Here is a 21219-nt window from a genome sequence, read left to right as displayed (position 1 = left end):
CCCAGGGTACTTAATGAGGTGGCTCTAGAAATCGTGGACGCATTGGTAATCATTTTCCGATGTTCTATAGATTCAGGAACAGTTCCTGCTGATTGGAGGGTGGCTAATGTTGTCCCATTTTTCAAGAAAGAAGGGAGAGAGAAAACAGGGAATTATAGACCAGTTAGCCTGACGTCAATGGTGGGAAAGATGCTGGAGTCAATTATAAAAGAGGAAATGAGGACACATTTGGATAGCAGTAGAAGGATCAGCCCGAGTCAGCATGGATTTATGAAGGGAAAATCATGCTTGACTAATCTTCTGGAGTTTTTTGAGGATGTAACTATGATAATGGACAAGGGAGAGCCAGTGGTTGTAGTGTACCTGGACTTCCAGAAAGCTTTTGATAAAGTCCCACATAGGAGATTAGTGGGCAAAATTAGGGCACATGGTATTGGGGGCAGAGTACTGACATGGATTGAAAATTGGCTGGCTGACAGGAAACAAAGAGTAGTGATTAACAGGTCCCTTTTGGAATGGCAGGCTGTGACCAGTGGGGTACCGCAAGGTTCGATGCTGGGACCGCAGCTGTTTACAATATACATTAATGATTTAGATGAAGGGATTAAAAGTAACATTAGCAAGTTTGCTGATGACACAAAGCTGGGTGGCAGTGTGAAATGTCAGGAGGATGTTATGAGAATGCAGGGTGACTTGGACAGGTTGGGTGAGTGAGCAAATGTATGGCAGATGCAGTTTAATGTGGATAAATGTGAGATTATCCACTTTGATGGCAAGAACAGGAAGGCAGATTACTATCTAAATGGAGTCAAGTTAGGAAAAGGGGAAGTACAACGAGATCTAGGTGTTCTTGTACATCAGTCAATGAAAGCAAGCAAGCAGGTACAGCAGGCAGTGAAGAAAGCTAATGGCATCCTGGCTTTTATAACAAGAGGAATTGAGTATAGGAGTAAAGAGGTCCTTCTGCAGCTGTACAGGGCCCTGGTGAGACCCCACCTGGAGTATTGTGTGCAGTTTTGGTCTCCAAATTTGAGGAAGGACATTCTTGTTATTGAGGGAGTGCAGCGTAGGTTCACAAGGTTAATTCCCGGAATGGCGGGACTGTCATATGTTGAAAGATTGGAGCAACTGGGCTTGTATACACTGGAATTTAGAAGGATGAGAGGGGATCTGATTGAAACATATAAGATTATTAAGGGATTGGACATGCTGGAGGCAGGAAGCATGTTCCCGCTGATGGGTGAGTCCAGAACTAGAGGCCACAGTTTAATAATAAGGGATAGGCCATTTAGAACAGAGATGCGGAAAAACTTTTTCACCCAGAGAGTGGTGGATATGTGGAATGCTCTGCCCCAGAAGGCAGTGGAGGCCAAGTCTCTGGATGCATTCAAGAGAGAGTTAGAGCTCTTATAGATAGCAGGGTCAAGGGATATGGGGAGAGGGCAGGAACGGGGTACTGATTGTGTATGATCAGCCATGATCACTGTGAATGGCAGTGCTGGCTAGAAGGGCCGAATGGCCTACTCCTGCACCTGCTGTCTATTGCCTATTGAAGCATTAAATCCTGAGGGACTTTGACAGGATAGATGTGGAGAGATTTTTTTTTCTTGTGAAAGAATTTTGAACTGGAGGCCACTGTTCAAAACAAATGAGATTTCCAATTTCAGACAGATAAGGTGGTCAGTTCATGACATTCTTCCTCAGAGGGCAGTGGAAACATGGAATATTTCTAAAGCAGTTGTAGATAGATTCTTAGGAAGATGGAAGGTGAACGGTTATGTGGACATGCGCAGAGTGAGGGGTTACATTCAGATGTATTAAACAGCAAGCAGGAGGAACCAATTGATCTGCTAATGTGTTAATTTATGTTTATTTTAGTGTACTGTTACCTATATGATGTTTAAAGTTGTGCTAATAGTTTTGCTGTTTGTGCTTGCACCCTTTTCCCCTTGTGTCTCTTGGGCCCACTGCACTCTCTTCCATTCATGTGCTTGTTCTGGTAAGCAGCATTCTGATTCACCTTATTGTGCATTCTGATGCTCAGCTTCATGTTTGTGGACTTCTCCATTGCCCTTGTCCTATCAGCCTTTGCATCTCATGTTGGATGAACTGTAATTTGTAAGGTAAATGCTAGGAAGACAAAACTATTATTGTTTAATCCATACCCTTGTCAGTAACCCCATTCAGGTTCTGTACCTCGGACTTGATCAGATTACGATCAGTGTGGCATCCTCTTCAACTCTGAACAGAATATTCTTTTTCAAGTATTTGTCTACTTTCCTCTTAACATTAGCATCCTGTTAACTAGGAACTCCTCATTCACTCCTTCAGACTGAGGCTTTTATGCTCTATTTCCCAGATATCATTTTCTGCTCTATTATTTGACGCGCAGCCGCTATATTTCTGAATGCTGGAATCAGCAAACTGATTGAGTGCACTGGATTTCTTCAAAGTTCAAAGTAAAATTTATTATCAGGGTACATGCCACTACATACAACCCTGTGATTTGTTTTCTGTGGAAATATTCGCAAATGTATAGAACAGTAACTATAAACACCAGGAAATGTTAACTGTAAACAAACTCTGCAAATGCAGATATAAATAGCAATAAATAACAAGCATGAAATAACAAGATAAGTCCTTAAAATTATCCCCTTTTGTTCAAGAGTCTGATGGTTGAGGGGTAATAACTATTCTTGAACCTGGCGGCCTGAGTTCTGAGGCACCTGTATCTTCTACCTGAGTGCAGCAGTGATAAAAGAGCATGGCCTGGGTTGTGAGGATCTTTGCTGATGTACTCAATGTTTGGGACGATGTTACCTGTGATATATTTGGCCATATCCACTACCTTTTGTAGGATTTTCCACTCATTGGTGTTCCCATTTCAGGCTGTAATGCAGCCAGTCAGCACACTTCCCACCACACATCTATAGAAGTTTGCCAAGGTTTTCAATGACATGCCAAACCTCCATAAACTTCTGAGGAAGTAGAGGTGCTGTCATATTTTCTCTGCAGTAATATTTATATGATCCAAGACAAGTCCACTGAGATAGCTTAATGTGAAAAAGACTAAGGAGCTGGTGGTGGACCTGAGGAGGGCTAAGGCACCGGTGACCCCTGTTTCCATCTAAGGGGTCAGGACATGGTGGAAGATTACAAATACCTAGGGAAACGAATTGACAATAAACTGGACTGGTCAAAGAACACTGAGGCTGTCTACAAGAAGGGTCAGAGCCGTCTCTACTTCCTGAGGAGACTGAGGTCCGTTAACATCTGCTGGACGATGCTGAGGATGTTCTACGAATCTGTGGTGGCCAGTGCTATCATGTTTGCTGTTGTGTGTTGGGGCAGCAGCCTGAGGGTAGCAGACACCAACAGAATCAACAAACTCATTCGTAAGGCCAGTGATGTTGTGGGGGTGGAACTGGACTCTCTGACGGTGGTGTCAGAAAAGAGGATGCTGTCCAAGTTGCATGCCATCTTGGACAATGTCTCCCATCCGCTCCATAATGTACTGGTTAGGCACAGGAGTACATTCAGCCAGAGACTCATTCCACCAAGATGCAACACTGAGCGTCATAGGAAGTCATTCCTGCCCGTGGCCATCAAATTTTACAACTCCTCCCTCGGAGGGTCAGACACCCTGAGCCAATAGGCTGGTCCTGGACTTATTTCCACTTGGCATAATTTACTTATTATTTAATTATTTATGGTTTTTATATTGCTATATTTCTGCACCATTCTTGGTTGGTGTGACTGTAACGAAACCCAGTTTCCCTCGGGATCAATAAAGTATGTCTGTCTGTGACATGCAGGAATTTAAAAATACTGACTCTCTGCACCTCTAATCCTCTGATTATTACTGGCTAGGTAATTGAGTTATTAGCATAAACTAAATAACTGAGGACCTTCTGAGTCATAAGTTACAAATTTATAAATGACCAATTTATCCCCAGTATTTGTTATCTAACCAATCATCTGTTTTTGCAAATAATATCCTAAATACTTACCGTAGATTCCGGACTACAGAGCGCACCTGATTAAAAGCCGCTGGCTCTAATTTTAGAAATAAAATCAATTTTTTAATTGTAAAGGCCGCACCGGATTTTAGGCCACACCGGATTTTCGGCCGCAGGTGTCCCACGTTGTAATATGAGATATTTACACAGAAAGATATTACACGTGAGGATTTTTTTAACTTTTAATTAAATCCATATGGTAACAAAAACAAATACATATTGCAAATGCTTTTTTTCGAACCGTGCCCGTACGCAGCTACTTTTAAATATACGTTGCGTATACTTCTTTACTGAACAACATTCCAATATCTCCTAACGACTGGTAAAAAAATATATATATTGCAGCCTACCAGGAAAAGTTATTGATCACCTTTAACTTAAAAGCAAAGTTCGCTCAGATCCAAAGCCGCTCGCGTAATGCGCTCCCCCCCTCCTTTCCGTTTATCGCAAACCGGCATTTTCCCACAAGACACCGCGAAACCGGGTGTGACGTCATAGCATCCCGCGATGTAGTACAGAAAACAAATATAGTTTAAACTAAGTAGGCAGCACAATGCTTCGAGTGTTTTCCATGTTGATGAGGGTGAGTACAAATGACTGATTTACAATAATTTAATTGTGAAAGTGCGCTTGATTTATCGTACAATTTCATTGGACCTCTGTGAACTACTCATCAATTTTATTGGTCTACTGTTATGAGGCAAAATGTTTACGAGGCGGCATGAAAAAAATCATGCATTAGCCGCTTCGGATTATTGGCCGCAAAGTTCAAAGCTGTTCAAAATGTGGGAAAAAAGTAGCGGCTTAAAATCCGGAATCTACGGTAGTTTTTGTTTAGTTGAGCAACCTAATCAGATGTCTTTTAGACATTTTAATACATCATTCCTATGGGTCCTTTTTTTCAATGAACTAAGAGTGATGTAGAGTAGACCCTAATGAAAGGTCTGGCCCAAAACGTCAACTGTTTATTCATTTCCATAGATGCTGCGTGACCTGCTGAGTTCCTCAAGCATTTTATGGGTAACTCAGAATTTCCAGTATCTACAGATTTTCTTGTTTATAATTTGTTAAATACTATTTCAGTTCATAAAATCTAGTTGGTTCTGCTTATATTACATTTGACTGCTTATATTACAGCCTGTAATACGTTTAATAATGGACTCTTGTTTTCCTGATAACCAGTGACAAGATCCCATGTAATTTTTTTACATAGTCTGATGTTAAGTTCACCTGTCTGCAGCACTGCTGCTTTCATCCTGTGCGCTCACTCGATTCAATTCACTCACCTTCAGCTGCCAGATCTACTTTATAATCAGTTATCTGTTAAAGGTGCTCTTTGTGTTTGACATGCAGTCCGTGGTTTTACTTGTATTCTTGGATATTACTTCAGGTCATTTTCTGCCAGCGGAAGTGGTGAACCTGGCTTTTCAACATTTATGAGGGGGTTTGATAGTACATGGATAGAAAGGGTATGGTGGATTCTGATTCAGGTGCAGGTTGATGGAACTAGGGAGAATAAGTAGTTTGGGAAAGAAATCACTCATTATCTTGTTGGCCCAGCATTTCTTCCTAGATCAAATAATTTTATCTTTGTTTCTGTATCTGATTTTGCTGGTTGATAATTAGCAACAGAAAATGACAATTTCACAGCATTTCCTAGATTGTGAAGTGCTCTGGGGTACCTCAGAGCAGCAGCAGAGGAATACCTTTGAGGAGTAATTTGCACCAACTCATCAAATGGTTCCATTTTAATATCAGAGAATGTATACAGTATACAACCTGAAATTCTTACTCTTTACAGACATCCCTAAAAAACAAGAGAACCCCAAAAGAATGAATGACAAAAAAATATTAGAATCCCGAAGCCACCTTTCCACCCTCCCCTGCACAAGCAGCTGCTGAGCATTAACCTGCCCCCCAACCCATTTCAGCAGAAAGCGTTAGCACCCACCAAGCAACAGCAAAGTCCCTAAAGCGAGACCATGGTCTGTAGTCAACAAAAAACTCTTGTTTACATGACAGTTCAACTTGCCACATGCATGCGCTCTCTTGCACTCTCTCACTCAGAGATGTCACCCATTTCACAGCAAAAGGGGAGATCAACAAATAATCACTGTTAGGATGTTACAATTTACCACGTCACTTTTTAATTGAGATTTCAGACTTGAGAATCGGCAGCAAACTCTCCGTATTCAAGATAGAGAGTGATCACTCAACTACAGAGACCTCTGTCCATAGTATCTGCTACTGTGAAATCTCGATGTTCCTTCTTCCATGATGCCTCAGTCGATGCCACAAGCCTGGAATCAGTCATCTATGGGTCCTCGCCCTGCAGGCATGTGTCTTATAGTCACTCCTGGAGAATGTCAGTAAACAGCCCATCAGTGAGCTCATTTGCTATGAAAAAACACAGTTGAGTGCTGTTGCAGATCGGGCTTCGGCAGAACCCCAGCCATCTTGAAAGGGATAAAAAGAGACAATAAAGAGAAGAATTCAAGCTGTTTCCACAGATGAGCTCAAAGCAGCAGCCATTTGGTACCATTATTAAAGCTTATAATGCAATCAAGTTTTGGTCCACAAAATTTGATATTTGGCAAACATTGTTTTACTGTTTCCACACATTGGAAAACTTGTTCGGGTAATGTATTTCATATTTGTATATTTAAAATTTGGTCACTGAATTTATATCTATTTTCTATCTGGAGTTAGTGATGCAATTTTGAAGATTCAAGATTGTTTAATGTTATTTCCTGTACACAAGTGTAAGGACAAAATAATCGTTACTCCAGATCTGATGCAGCACAAAAAAGCTTAATGGCTATAATTTTTTTAATTCTGTAAATATAAATACGTAAGATAGCTTTTATACATTGTATATGTATACATTATACATATGTATACATTATACATAGTATGTACATAGTATACATAGTACATATGTATACATAGTATACATTATGTATACATTATACATAGTATGTACATAGCTACACACAGGAGTGACTAACAGGAAATGATAAAGTAGTGGTGGTTGGGTGTGTGGAAGGGTGGGTTAGCTTTACTGTTTGGGGAAAGTAATTGTTTGGTGGTCCTGGTGTGGATGCTATGTAGCTTCCTCCCTGATGGAAATGGGACAAACAATCCATGAGCAGGGTGTGTGGGATCCTTAATGTTACAGGTCCTTTTCCGGCACCTTTCTGTATTTATGTTCTTGATGGCAGATAGGCTGGTGCCAGTAATGCATTGAGCAGATTTGACTAACCATTATAGAGATTTCTTCTGTGCGGTGTAGTTCCTGTACCAAGCAGTGATGTGGCTTATTACGATGCTCTCTTGCGCACCTGTAGAAAGACATGAGTATGGATGTGCAAAGTCCAGCTCTCTTCACCCTCAAAGTAGTGGTGTTGATGTGCACTCCTAGGAGTTTGAATGCTATGAAGAGGTGGAGTGTGAGTGTTGCGTGTTTTCCTGAAGTGAATAACCATTTCCTTTGTTTTGTTGATATTGAAGAGGAGGTTATTTGCCTGGCACTAGTCTTCAAGCTGTTCCACCTCCTCTCTGTAGGCTGTCTCATCATTGTTGGTGATGAGCCCCACCACTGTTGGCATCAGTGAGCTTGATGATGTGATTACTTGAGTGTTTGGTTTTGCAGTCATGAAGGAACAGAATGTACAGAAATGGGGTTCAGTACACTGCTCTTGAGGGAGTCTGTGTTGAGAACGATGAGAGGGAGGAGCGGTTGTTCATCTTGACTTCTGAGGCCTGTTAAGTCCAACACTCAATTGCACAGTGGTGTATTCAGACTGAGGAGTAGAAGTTTGTTCACTAAGGTCTGTGGGACAATAGTATTGAGTGCCAAACTGAAATCCAGAAACAGCATTCTGACATGTCCTTGTTTTCTAAGTATAGAGGCCAGGTGAATGACAGATAAGAGATTTTGTTGATGAGCATATTGGTCAGTGTCTAGTGTAACAGGACAGGAGTTTGTAATATGTTCCATTATCAGCTGTTCAAGGCATTTTATGATTGGCATCATTGCCACTGGGTGGTAGTCATTTAGTTCTGATGGTTTTATACATGAAAATTGCAGCCAATGAACAACACCATACTAGATTGAACTGAACAGAGCTGAAACTGAATATTCCTGGACTGTTTTGTTGACTTGGTGGTTTGATGTTTTATTTTTAAACGAGTTCCATGGTTTTCTTTGTTTAATGGCTGTGGGAAGACTAATTCAGGGTTGTATACTGCATGCATATTTTGATAATAAATGTACTTAGAGCCTTTGAATTTGCTTCACTAACCCTTTCTGCACTAAATAGTAAAGACATTTTTGCTGATTGCCAAATTAGTGGGTGATCAACTTCCAATGATTTCCAAATGACACTAGTTTGTACAGTGAAGGATGACATGACATTGTAGTTAATATCTCGGTGATTAAAGGACAGTAATCTGTTTTGAGATTAATACCAGAGCTCCAAGAAAAATCAATGCATGTCCATTATGTTTTTGAGTAACATCAGCTTTTGAAATAGTTCAGTGGGAAAATAAAATCAAGTACCAATTTTACACAAATAATCTTATTTCCACTTTTAAATCTTCAGAATTTTTAAATGATGGTTTATCCTCTTTGTACTCTTTCCAACAGATATATTTGGTTGTGACTTCCATGCTAAAAGCAGATAAATGCTTGTAGAAAGGAAACCTCTGGGAGCTAAACCATCTGGTAGAAGCAGCAATAGGCCAGTCAACCTCTTGTGCCTGGCCTGCTATTCAGTAAAATCATGACTCTTTTCTCAAACTAATCCCAATCTAAGGATTCTTCTAATACCTTAAAGTCTGTTGTTTTAAACATAACAGGTGAGTCTCTGCACCCTCCTGGGTAGAGAATTTCAAAAGTTCACAATTCTCAAGTCCATCACCCTTACTGGGGCATAGGTTGCCAACAGTAGCTCACCAGAATACTCTGTCCTGGGCTAGTCTTTCATGTTGTCCCAGGCATAGCCCATTTTGGTCTATCCTTCCTCGTCTAGGGATGGTCTTTGGAGCTTCTGCTGGTGTTTCATAGCTCTGGGTTTTTACTGGATGGGATTGCTAGCCCCATACCCAACCCTCCTCTTGCAGCCAGGCTTGAGGCAGTCACAGCAGAGTTTCACAATTCTCTGAATAAATTTCCTATAGCAGAATACCTTCTATTGAGGTTGTGATACCTGATCCTAGATATCTTAGTGGAGCGTCTTTCCAACATCTTGTTAGAAACAGAAAGCTCCAACTTTAATTGTACTTCCTTCAGGGAGCTGTTGGATTTCGTGTTGATGAATGCAGGGGAGATGAAGCGAGTCTGCTTTGCAAGCTGCCAGAAAAACCGGTTAAGCACAAAATGAATCCTATCAGTCAAAGTCTTTGATTACCAAAATTGTTTGTTCTTTCGCTGAATACTGGATGCCATAAAACTTCTTGTGCCGCAGTATATGGGGGAAGTCCCTCAGATTTAATAACTTGCAGTTTCTGTCATTTGTTTTTGCTCCCTTTCTGTCCTACGTTTATTCCAATTTCCCCTACCATCCCAGGGTCACATTGCATTTCCTACATGCTCTATTTTATTGCATTTATTAATCTGTCATTCTCTAGTCTCTGCATACAAATGCCTGGAGGTTTGGCATTTTTGGCAAGTTATAGTGCTCTCTGTTAAAATAAAACTGTCATTATAATGAAATTATTTTTTTCCAATTATTTCTGGTTTCCTTTTGATTTTTTTAAATTTTATGTTGGTGTCAGGGCAGTATTGGCAAGACTCGTGTATTTCTGCTCCCAAGTTGCCTTGAAGATTGTGTTGGACATTTAAGAAATACAGCAGTCTTTGTGGTGATAAGTCATTTAATGCAAAGTTGTAAGAATTGCAAGAATTTAGTTGTTGTGGAGCAGTCCTAAATTATTATATTTTTCAGCCTATCTCCTACTTACAGCAGCTCACCAGAGTCCTCTGTACTGGGCCAGTCTTTCAAGTCTCACAAGCATACCCCATCTGAAATCCTTTCCCCTCCCAGGGACGATGTCCTTGGAGCTTCTGTTGGTGTTTTTGTAGCTCTGGGTTTTCATGGGATGGGGTTGCTAGTCCCATGCCTGACCCTCCTCCTTTCACACCCAAACTTGGTTCCATACATGGTGGAGTTGTTATATTATTTAATTAATACTTTTGAGGCAAATCTTACTAAGATACTTCACAGAAATGTCATCAAAATAAAAATGCAGACTGGAAGGGATAGTTAAACACCAGTTATGAAATAAAGTAGGTTACATGGTCGGCACAAAATTGTGGGCTGAATGGCTTGTAATGTGCCATACAACCATAGAACATTACAGCACAGAAACAGGCCTTTTGGCCCTTCTTGGCTGTGCCGAACCACTTTTCTGCCTAGTCCCACTGACCTGCACCTGGGCCATATCCCTCCAAACCCCTCTCATCCATGTACCTGTCCAAGTTTTTCTTAAATGTCAAAAGTGAGCCCGCATTCACCACTTCATCTGGCAGTTCGTTCCACACTCCCTCCACTCTCTGCGTGAAGAAGCCCCCATAATGTTCCTTTTAAACTTTTCACCCTTAACCCATGCCCTCTGGTTTTTTTCTCCCCTGGCCTCAGTGGAAAAAGCCTGCTTACATTCATTCTATCTATACCCATCATAATTTTATACACCTCTATCAAATCACCCCTCATTCTCCTACGCTCCAGGGAATAAAGTCCTAACCTATTCAACCTTTCTCTGTAACTCAGTTTCTCAAGTCCCGGCAACATCCTTGTAAACCTTCTCTGCACTCTTTCAACCTTATTAATATCCTTCCTGTAATTAGGTGACCAAAACTGCACACAATACCCCAAATTCGGTCTCACCGATGTCTTATACAACCTCACCATTACATTCCAACTCTTATACTCAGTACTTTGATTTATAAAGGCTAATGTACCAAAAGCTCTCTTTACGACCCTATCCACCTGTGACACCACTTTTAGGGAATTGTTCTGTATCTGTACTCCCAGATCCCTCTGTTCTACTGCACTCCTCAGTGTCCTACCATTTACCTTGTATGTTCTAGCTTGGTTTGACCTTCCGAAGTGCAATACCTCACACTTGTCCGCATTAAACTCCATCTGCCATTTTTCAGCCCATTCCTCCAACTGGTCCAAATCCCTCTGCAAGCTTTGAAAACCTTCCTCACTGTCCAGTACACCTCCATTCTTTGTATCATCAGCAAACTTGCTGATCCAATTTGCCACATTATCATCCAGATCATTGATATAGATGACAAATAACAATGAACCCAGCACTGATCCCTGTGGCACACCACTAGTCACAGGCCTCCACTCAGAGTAGCAATCCTCCACTACCACTCTGGCTTCTTCCATTGAGCCAATGTCTAATCCAATTTACTACCTCACCATGTATACCTAGCGACTGAATCTTCCTAACTAACCTCCCATGCGGGACCTTGTCAAAGGCCTTACTAAAGTAAGTTGAGGTCTGCCTAACAGGGACCATCATAGTTCAGTAAGCTTAATGATTACAAGCAAAGAAGATTTGAACATGGTTAATTTCTAGGTGTGAGGGGTAGTTTGACTGGTCATGGCATTTGTTGCATAACAGAATCACAGATGAGGATTTTAAGAACAGGTTAACTAATATGGAACGAAGCTACTTTATGGAAGTGGAGCTACAAGGCATAAGTGCTTGACATTTGTTAAGGCAGCAAAGTTACAAGCAGGCATGAATGAACGAATGGTCAGAAAATTAGTTGCAGAACCTGAAGGTAAATCTGATCATGCCAGTTTTCCTCAACCAGTGGTTGATATTAACCTTTTTTTTTTCAGAAAGAAGGGTGATAAAATATGGTAGGATGTAGCTTGTGTCATCTGTGTATATGTGGAAATTGATTCACTTTATTGGGCACTTTAGAGGTATCATGGGTGTTAAAAAGGGTGTTAAAAATAGATTAATGTACAGCAGAGGCACGGGTATGAACATGGAATAAAATAGTGAAGCTGATTCTATGGCTGCAGCTAAGAAGTGGAATCAGGTGAGCAGTCCCCATCTGTCCAGACAATGATAAATTATTCAGTGCTATCCCATGATGGCAACGATTCCAGATCAGAAAAGGTACGGAGAGTTAACTCCTGTCACATGGAGACGGAAGAGACTGGAATCTGGAACAAATCTGCTAGAGGAACCCAGTGGGGCACACAACAGCTGTGGCAGAAGAGGAATTGTTGACTATGGGATTGAAACTTTGCATCAGGGCCAAAGATAGAGAGGGAACATGGCCAGTTTGGAGGAGAGGTCTAGTGGTGAGATATGGCCCAATGAATGACGGTTGGACTCATGAAGACTGACTGCCAGACTGAGCCAGATAGAGGTGAGAGCCTGTAAGCAATCAGATAGGTCTTTATGACCAGAGATCATGTCCTGCTGAGGCAGTCTTATTAAAGGATCTAATCCCAAAACATCAGCTATCAATTTTCATCCATAGATGCTGCCTAATCCATTGAGTTCCTCCAGCATTTCTTGTGTTCTAGATTTCCTGCATCTGTAGTCTCTTCTAGGTAAGGTCAATGTTAACCAAAACAGGTATTTTGGTGTGTTGTTGCAGTGCATCTTGTAGTTAGTAGACACTGCTGCAACTGTTAGTCGATGGTGGAGGGATTGGATGCTTGTGGAAAGGGGTAACAATCAAGCAAGTTGCCTTGTGCTGGATGATGTCAAGCTTCATGAGTGTTGGTAGAACTGCACTCATCCAGGTGAGTGGCAAGTATTCCATTATACTCCTGACCTGAGCCTTGTAGATGGTTGACAGGCTTTGGAATCAGGAGGTGAGTTACACACCACAGGATTCCTAGTCTTCGAGCTGCTCTGGTAGCTACGGTGTTTATATGGCTAGACCAGTGCAGTTTCCTGTCAGTGGTAACCCCTCTCCCCCCCCCCCGGAAAGTTGATAGGGGATTCGGTGATGGTAGTGCTGCTGAATATCAAGGGACGCTAGTTAAAACGTCTCGTTGGAGATTGTTATTGCCTGGCACTTGAATGGCTCGAATGTTACTTGGCACTTATCAGCCCAAGCGTGGATATTGTCCAGGTCCTGCTGCATTTGGGTACGAATTGCTTCAGTATCTGTGAACATTTCCACTTATGACGGAAGGAAGGTCATTGATGAAGCAGCTGAAAATGGTTGGTCCTAGGACACTTCCCTGAGGAACCCCTGCAGTGATGTCTTGCAGAGGAGATGATTGACCTCCAATCACCACAGCCATCCTCTTGTGCCAAGTATGATTTCAACCATCGAGGGGTTTCCGCCTAATTCCCATTGACTCCATTTTAGCTAGGGCACCTTGATGCCATGTTCGGTCAAATGCTGCTTTGATGTCAAGAGCTATCACTGTCACCTCGCCTCTGGTATTTAGCTCTTTGATCCATATTTGGGCCAAGGAGGTGATGAGGTCAGGAGTTGAGTGACCTTGACGGAACCCAAACTGAGCATCCATAAGTGGGTTATTGCAGAGTAGATGTTGCATGATGGCACTGTTGATGACCCCTTCGATTACTTTGCTAATAATTGAGAGTAGGCGGATAGGGTGGTAATTGGCTGGGTTGAACATTCTTTTTCTTGTGTACAGGACATTCCTGGGCAATTTTCCACATTGCCAGGTAGATGCCGGTGTTGTAGCTGTGCTGGAACAGTTTGGCTAATGGCGCGGCAAGTTCTGGAGCACAAGTCTTCAGGACTATTGTGGGATTTTGTCTGAGCCCGTAGCCTTTGCAGTATCCAGTGCTTTCAGCTGTTCCTTGATATCACATGGAGTAAATTGGATTGGCTACATACTGACATCTAGGATGCTGGGGACATCTGGAGGAAGCCGTGCTGGATCATCTACTCAGCACTTCTGAAGATTGTTGCAAATGCTTCAGCCTTCTCCTTTGCTCAGGTATGCTGGGCTCCTCTATCATTGATGATGGGGGATATTTGTGGAGCCTCCTCCAGTGAGTTGATTGATTGTCCAGCACCAGTCATGGTGGGATGTGGCAGGACCTCAGAGCTTAGATCTGATCCGTTGGTTATGGGACCACTTAGCTCTGTCTATTACTTGCTGCTTATGGTGTTAGGCATGCAAGTAGTCCTGTATTGTGGCTTCACCAGGGTGACACCTCATATTGAGGTATACCTAGTGTTGTTTTCAGCATGCCCTCCTGCGCTCTTCATTGAACCGGGGTTGATCTCCTGACCTGGTGGTAATGTTAGAGTGGGGGATATGTTGAACCATGAGTTTACAGATTGTAGTTGAGTACAATTCTGCTGTTGCTGATGGCCTACAGCACCTCATAGATGCCCAGTCTTGGGCTGCTAGATTCGTTCAAAGTCTATCCCATTAACTTCCCAGAACACGGTGAAGGGTTTCTTCAATGTGGAGATGGGACTTAGTCTCCAGAAATACTGTGCAGTGGTCAGTTCTACCAAGGCTATCATGGCCAGATGCTTCTGCAGCAGGCAGATTGATGAGAATGAGGTGTGTTTTTTCCTCTTGTTGGTTCCCTCACCACCTGTTGTAGTCTCAGTCTAGTAGCTGGGTCCAGTAGGACTCGACCAGCCAGGTCTGTGGTTGAACTACTGAGCCAATCTTGGTGATGGACATTGAAGTCACCCACCCAGAGTACATTCTGTGCCCTTGCCACCCTCAGTGCCTCTTCCATGGAGAAGTACTGATTCGTCAGCTGAATGGAGTACAGTACATGGTAATCGGCAGGAGGTTTCCTTGCCCATGTTTAACCTGGTGTTGTAAGACTACATAGGGTCCAGAGTCGATGTTGAGAGTTGCCAGGGCCAGGGTACTTATATACCATTGTGCCACCACTTGTGCTAGGTCTGTCCTGCTGGTGAGACAGTACATACCCAGGAATGGTGATAGTGGAGTCCGGAATGTTAACTGTAAGGTCTGATTCGGTCAGTACAAATATGTCAGGCCATTGCTTGACTGGTCTGTGAGACAGCTCTCCCAACTTTGGCTCAAGTCCCCAGGTGTTAGTAAGGAGGACTTTGCAGGGTTGACAGGGTTGGTTTTGCCATTGTAGTTTTCAGTGCCTAGGTCAACGCTAGGTTATCGGTCCAAGTTCATTCCTTATTATTTTCTTTTTAGCAGTTGGATACAACTGAATGGCTTACTAGGCCATTTCAGAGGGCATTTAAGAGTCAGCCACATTGCTTGGGTTTGGAGTCACATAGGCCAGAGCAGGTAAAGACACCAGTATTCCTTCCCTAAAGGACATTAGTGAACCAGGTGGGTTTTTATAACAATTGATGTGGTTTCATGAACATCAAATTTTTTTATTGAATTCAAATTCACCATCCTGGGTTTCAAATTCATGTCCCCCATATATAATTGGGTCTCTGGACTACTGATACAGTGGCTATATCTCCCCATGTTTCTTGGATGAGATCCCCTGGAGCTTTTGTTGGAATTTATTTAGCATTGGGTTTTTATGGAATGGGATTCTCGCCCCATGCCCTACCCTTCTTCTTTCGCAGTCGGGCTTGGGACTGTCCATGGTGGAGTTGATCCTAACTCAGAGTACTATTTTTCAGGGTTACATAAGCATGCTTTAAGCCTCAGTATCCATTTAGTAATGAATATGCTGCAATGTGGGAGGTATCATGCTTTTTGTTGGTGTATTTGTAGGTGTCTTTCCCTTGCAGTTTGGGGTTTTGCAGTACAAGATGAAGATGTACTTTTCAGTTGTCTTGACCAAATTACATCAAGGTTGTTCATACAATGTTCAAATTGTTTTTGAAATATTTAAGAAAATTTCAAATTATTTTTAGTCAAATGGAGCCTTAGCCATGAGCAAAGTGTTCCCCATTCTCTAATGTGCACATAATTAGGAGCACTGAGATTCCTGGGAGTCAGTTCCCAGCAATTTTCTTGTAGTCTTTTTGATTTCTGCTGCCATTAAAATCAATGGTTGCAAGTGAGCAACCAGCTAGCTGACTCACAGCTTTCTTAAGCAGTTGATGTTGGACGTGCTCTATAACAGAGGTGTTGCTTATTACAGAAACCATATAGATACCACTCAAGAGTTATTTGTTCTCAGGCTCCATTGATTCCACAGGCAGCATGACAGGTTAAAAATTGTTACAAAGCCTGGCTGAATGTGTGGTGCTGGGATTAATCAACTCTGCAGTACCAGCTGGTGCTTGCTGACAGAAGTAATTGAATGCTGCTTGAAAGGTTGGAATAGAGCATGTATGAAGAGAGGTAATCGGCAACATGCTGCTCATTATTTTCTAATTACCTGAGGGGATCCTGTAGTTCTGTTGGATAATAGCTTCAGCTAGAATTGATAGACTAGAGCCATCATTTAATTCATGCTAAATCACATCAGTGCTTTATATGGGGGATAAATGCAGATTTTTCATGTTGGAGGGACAGTATGTTTAAGGTAATTCAAAGCACTTACCTAAATCAGTGGTTTATGGTTGGCTTCATATTCATTTTAGTTAATAAAATATAGTACATTGAAATGTGTTTATAATTAAAATTGAGTCACCCATGTGAGTGTGACTTGAAATGCTTGCTGAGTTGTTACGAGATTCAGCAGATGCTGGAAATCAGAGCAGCGTGCACAAAATGCTGGAGCAACTCTGCAAGGACAGCTGGGTCAGGAGATCATCATCAGAGGGTCTCAGCCCAAAACATTGACTGTTCATTCATTTCCATGCTGAGTTCCTCCAGCATTTTGTGTGTTACTGCTGAGTTGGATTGAAATTAGCTGCCAGTGTTATCTGTTTATGTAGGAGCATCTAGTAAAACCCTTTTTCTTGGATCAGACCATTTTCTTCGTACTTGCTGTTCCATTGTGAGAACTAGAATGTTTTAATCTTCAAGTGCAAATTTGGGTCTTTTTATTTTCATTAGTGTAAAAGTTCAAAGTACTTGTATGTCACCGTATACAACCCTGAGATTCAATTTCTTGCATGCATACTCAATAAATACACAACAGAATAATAACCATAACAGAATAATAATCAATAACAGACTACATCAACTTGAACATTAAACCAATGCGCAAATTGTGCAAATGCAAAGAGAAATAATTATAAACAATAAATATCAAGAACGCAAGTTGAGTCCTTGGAAGTGAGTTCATAGTTTGTAGGAACATTTCGGTAATGGGGCAAGTGAAGTTGAGTGAAGTTACCTCCTTTGGTTCAAGAGCCTGATGGTTGAGGAGTAATAACTGTTCCTGAACCAGGTGGTGTGAGTACTGAAGCTCCTGTACCACCACCTGATGGCAGCGGCAAGAAGAGAGCAGATCCTGTGTGGCGGAGTTCCCTGATGATGGCTACTGCTTTCCTGCGACAATGATAGGTTAAAAATACTCTCAATGGTAGGGAGGGATTTACCCATGATGTACTGGGCCATACCTCCTACTTTTTGTAGGATTTTTTTTGTTCAAGAGCATTGGTGTTTCTTTTGAACATTTTACAGTAATTCTGTTCTCTCAGTTGAATGTAAAAAAAATCATGTGCATTATTTTGAAGCTGAAGAGGGGCTGAGTGGTCCAGTTTCAGTCTGACAGCTAGCACCCAAAATTTGCTCCCTAATTATCATCACAGTGATGTTTGTAGGATCTTGCTTTTAGGTTTCATGGTTTCTGCATTACAACCATGGCCAGAATTCATTGCTACTCAACTAAGAGTAAGGCACTTTGAATCCTACGATTATGAAAAATGCAGTTTAAATGCCACTGTTTCAATCTTGCATTGCTATAATTGAATCCTAAATATTAAGCTTTAACTGACTGTCATTGAATTCTAAGCTGGGATGTCATTTTACAACAGTGATTTATTCAAGACTGCTGCAAATAATTCCTAACATCAAATCTGCAACATTTGTTAAAATCTCTGAACTGCAATTAATATACCTATCTAATGAAATAAATTTAAAATGAGTTCTGGTATGTTCGGGCCTTTGTCATTGGCTGAAAAATGTTATCTAAAATTTCCATTGTGATAATTATAAATATTCTATCATATCAGAAAGCATAAGCTGGGTTGCTATGAGCGGCCCTTAGCAGCCCTTAGTGCAGACAGAGTGGGTGGAAGTAACCGGGGTCCCTGCTCGAAGTGTTCGGGCGCTTTGTAGCTTTGGGGGTGTTACCGAACTGGCAGCGCCGTGGTGTTACACCTGACTTTCAGTGCCTGCGAATTTATGGCCATTTACCAGCTGGGTGCAGCAGTTGCCCTGCACAGACATGGGCACAAACTCCTTGGTAAGATGCAGAACTATGCTGGAGCTTCTGGTGGAGCCATGGTCGTTGCCGTTCTGCTTACGCAACCCGAAACATTAGAGCAATGTAAAGAATTTACCTACGAGTTTGCCGCTGATGTCAGGAGACATGTTTGGAGCAATAACCCCTGGCTATGACTTTATGAAGTTTCTTAGGGAGGGCATGAACTCGATACTTACAGCTGATGCACACACAAAAGCTCACGGTTGGCTCCATGTCTCCGTCACAAATGCCAAGACTCTTATATAAAAAAAAACTGTATGATCTGCTCGTTTCCTACCAGGGAGGATCTCATGACGGTTCTACTTGCCAGAACCTTTGGGCCACTCTACGCTGGGTTCAGGGCCATGGAGTACAAAGGAGAATCTTGGATTGATGGTGGGCTTACAAACAGACTTCTGATCTTATCCAGTGGGAGGACCTTGACTGTATCACCTTTCAGTGGCAAGTTGGACATCTGCCCTCAAGATGGAAGACCAAAAAAATTTATACATCACGATCGCAAAGCAAGATTTCATTTTGTCCATCGCAAATTTTGTCAGGCTCAATCATGCGTTGTTCCCACCCAACCAAGAGAGGATGGAGTCTCTCTATCACAAAGGGTTTGATGATGCTGAGGGAAGTGTTAGTAGGGAAGTGGTGTTAGATAAATTGAAGGGATTAAAGGCAGATAAATCCCCAGGGCCAGATGGTCTGCATCCCAGAGTGCTTAAGGAAGTAGCCCAAGAAATAGTGGATGCATTAGTGATAATTTTCAAAGCTCCTTAGATTCTGGATTAGTTCCTGAGGATTGGACGGTGGTTAATGTAACCCCACTTTTTAAAAAAGGAGGGAGAGAGAAACCGGGGAATAATAGACCGGTTAGTCTGACATCGGTGGTGGGGAAAATGCTAGAGTCGGTTATCAAAGATGTGATAACAGCACTTTGGGAAAGAGGTGAAATCATCGGACAAAGTCAGCATGGATTTGTGAAAGGAAAATCATGTCTGATGAATTTTTTGAAGATGGAACTAGTAGAGTGGATAGGGGAGAGCCAGTGGATGTGGTATATTTAGATTTTCAAAAGGCTTTTGACAAGGTCCCACACAGGAGATTAGTGTGCAAACTTAAAGCACACGGTATTGGGGGTATGGTATTGATGTGGATAGGGAATTGGTTGGCAGACAGGAAGCAAAGAGTGGGAGTAAACGGGACCTTTTCAGAATGGCAGGCAGTGACTAGTGGGGTACCGCAAGGCTCAGTGCTGGGACCCCAGTTGTTTACAATATATATTAATGATTTAGACGAGGGAATTAAATGCAGCATCTCCAAGTTTGCGGATGACACGAAGCTGGGCGGCGGTGTTAGCTGTGAGGAGGATGCTAAGAGGATGCAGCGTGACTTGGATAGGTTAGGTGAGTGGGCAAATTCATGGCAGATGCAATTTAATGTGGATAAATGTGAGGTTATCCACTTTGGTTGCAAGAACAGGAAAACAGATTATTATCTAAACGGTGGCCGATTAGGAAAAGGGGAGATGCAACGAGACCTGGGTGTCATTGTACACCAGTCATTGAAGGTGGGCATGCAGGTACAGCAGGTGGTGAAAAAGGCAAATGGTATGTTGGCATTCATAGCAAAAGGATTTGAGTACAGGAGCAGGGAGGTTCTACTGCAGTTGTACAAGGCCTTGGTGAGACCACACCTAGAATATTGTGTGCAGTTTTGGTCCCCTAATCTGAGGAAAGACATTCTTGCCATAGAGGGAGTACAGAGAAGGTTCACCAGATTGATTCCTGGGCTGGCAGGACTTTCATATGAAGAAAGACTGGATCGACTAGGCTTATACTCACTGGAATTTAGAAGATTGAGGGGGCATCTTATTGAAACGTATAAAATTCTAAAGGGATTGGACAGGCTAGATGCAGGAAGATTGTTTCCGATGTTGGGGAAGTCCAGAACGAGGGGTCACAGTTTAAGGATAAAGGGGAAAGCCTTTTAGGACCAGGATGAGGAAACACTTCTTCACACAGAGAGTGGTGAATCTGTGGAATTCTCTGCCACAGGCAACAGTTGAGGCCGGTTCATTGGCTATATTTAAGAGGAAGTTAGATATGGCCCTTGTGGCTAAAGGGATCGGGGGTATGGAGAGAAAGCAGGTACAGGGTTCTGAGTTGGATGATCAGCCATGATCATATTGAATGGCGGTGCAGGCTCGAAGGGCCGAATGGCCTACTCCTGCACCTATTTTCTATGTTTCTATGCTGTGAGGTTTCTGCGGAATAAAAACTACTTCCAGTAATTCATTGAATCTTGCAAATCTTCTTTTATTTGGCATGGTGTGCATTGACACAAGCTGTGAAAAAACGGATTTAAACTCTTGATTTTATTAGGAGATTATGAAGGATCTCAACTTGAAACGCCAACTGTCCATTTCCCTCCACAGATACTGAGTTCCCTAACAGCTCATTTTAGACCATAAGACACAGGAGCAGAATCAGGTCATTTGGCCCATCAAGTTTTGTGATCTTTGTTTTATTAAGTAGAATTTTGAGATTTTTTTGTTCTTGTATTTTTTCATTAATTAAGATCATTGAATAAAAGCAAGGGTCACTGTTGAGCAAATCCACTAAAGATTTAGAGTCATAGAGCTACACCACACAGAAACAGCTAAGATTAGCTTTATCTGTCACATATACATTGAGACATACAGCGAAATATGTCATTTGTGCCAGCAACTAACACAGTCTGAGGATGTGCTGGAGCTAGCCGGCAAATGTCACAATGTTTACGATGCCAACATGGCATATCTACAACTAACCTTAACTCGTACATTTTTGGAATGTGGAAGGAAACTGGAGCACCCCACACAAGCAACATGTTCACAGGGAGA

The 21219-nt window shown here is 42.0% G+C and overlaps 1 protein-coding gene and 1 pseudogene across 2 annotated transcripts in view; both read left to right on the top strand.

The window, feature by feature from the left end:
- LOC140718511 (guanine nucleotide-binding protein G(I)/G(S)/G(T) subunit beta-1) overlaps positions 1-21219 on the top strand; it is a 105770-nt gene that overhangs the window by 33254 nt on the left and 51297 nt on the right. The window lies entirely within an intron of this gene.
- Positions 1-21219, top strand: part of LOC140718544 (patatin-like phospholipase domain-containing protein 4 pseudogene) — a 56393-nt pseudogene that overhangs the window by 32813 nt on the left and 2361 nt on the right.

This window comes from Hemitrygon akajei, chromosome 29, assembly GCF_048418815.1.
Source record: "Hemitrygon akajei chromosome 29, sHemAka1.3, whole genome shotgun sequence".
NCBI classification, from domain to species: domain Eukaryota; kingdom Metazoa; phylum Chordata; class Chondrichthyes; order Myliobatiformes; family Dasyatidae; genus Hemitrygon; species Hemitrygon akajei.
Note: the sequence above shows the minus strand (reverse complement) of the source record. Positions and strands in the feature narration are given on the sequence as shown.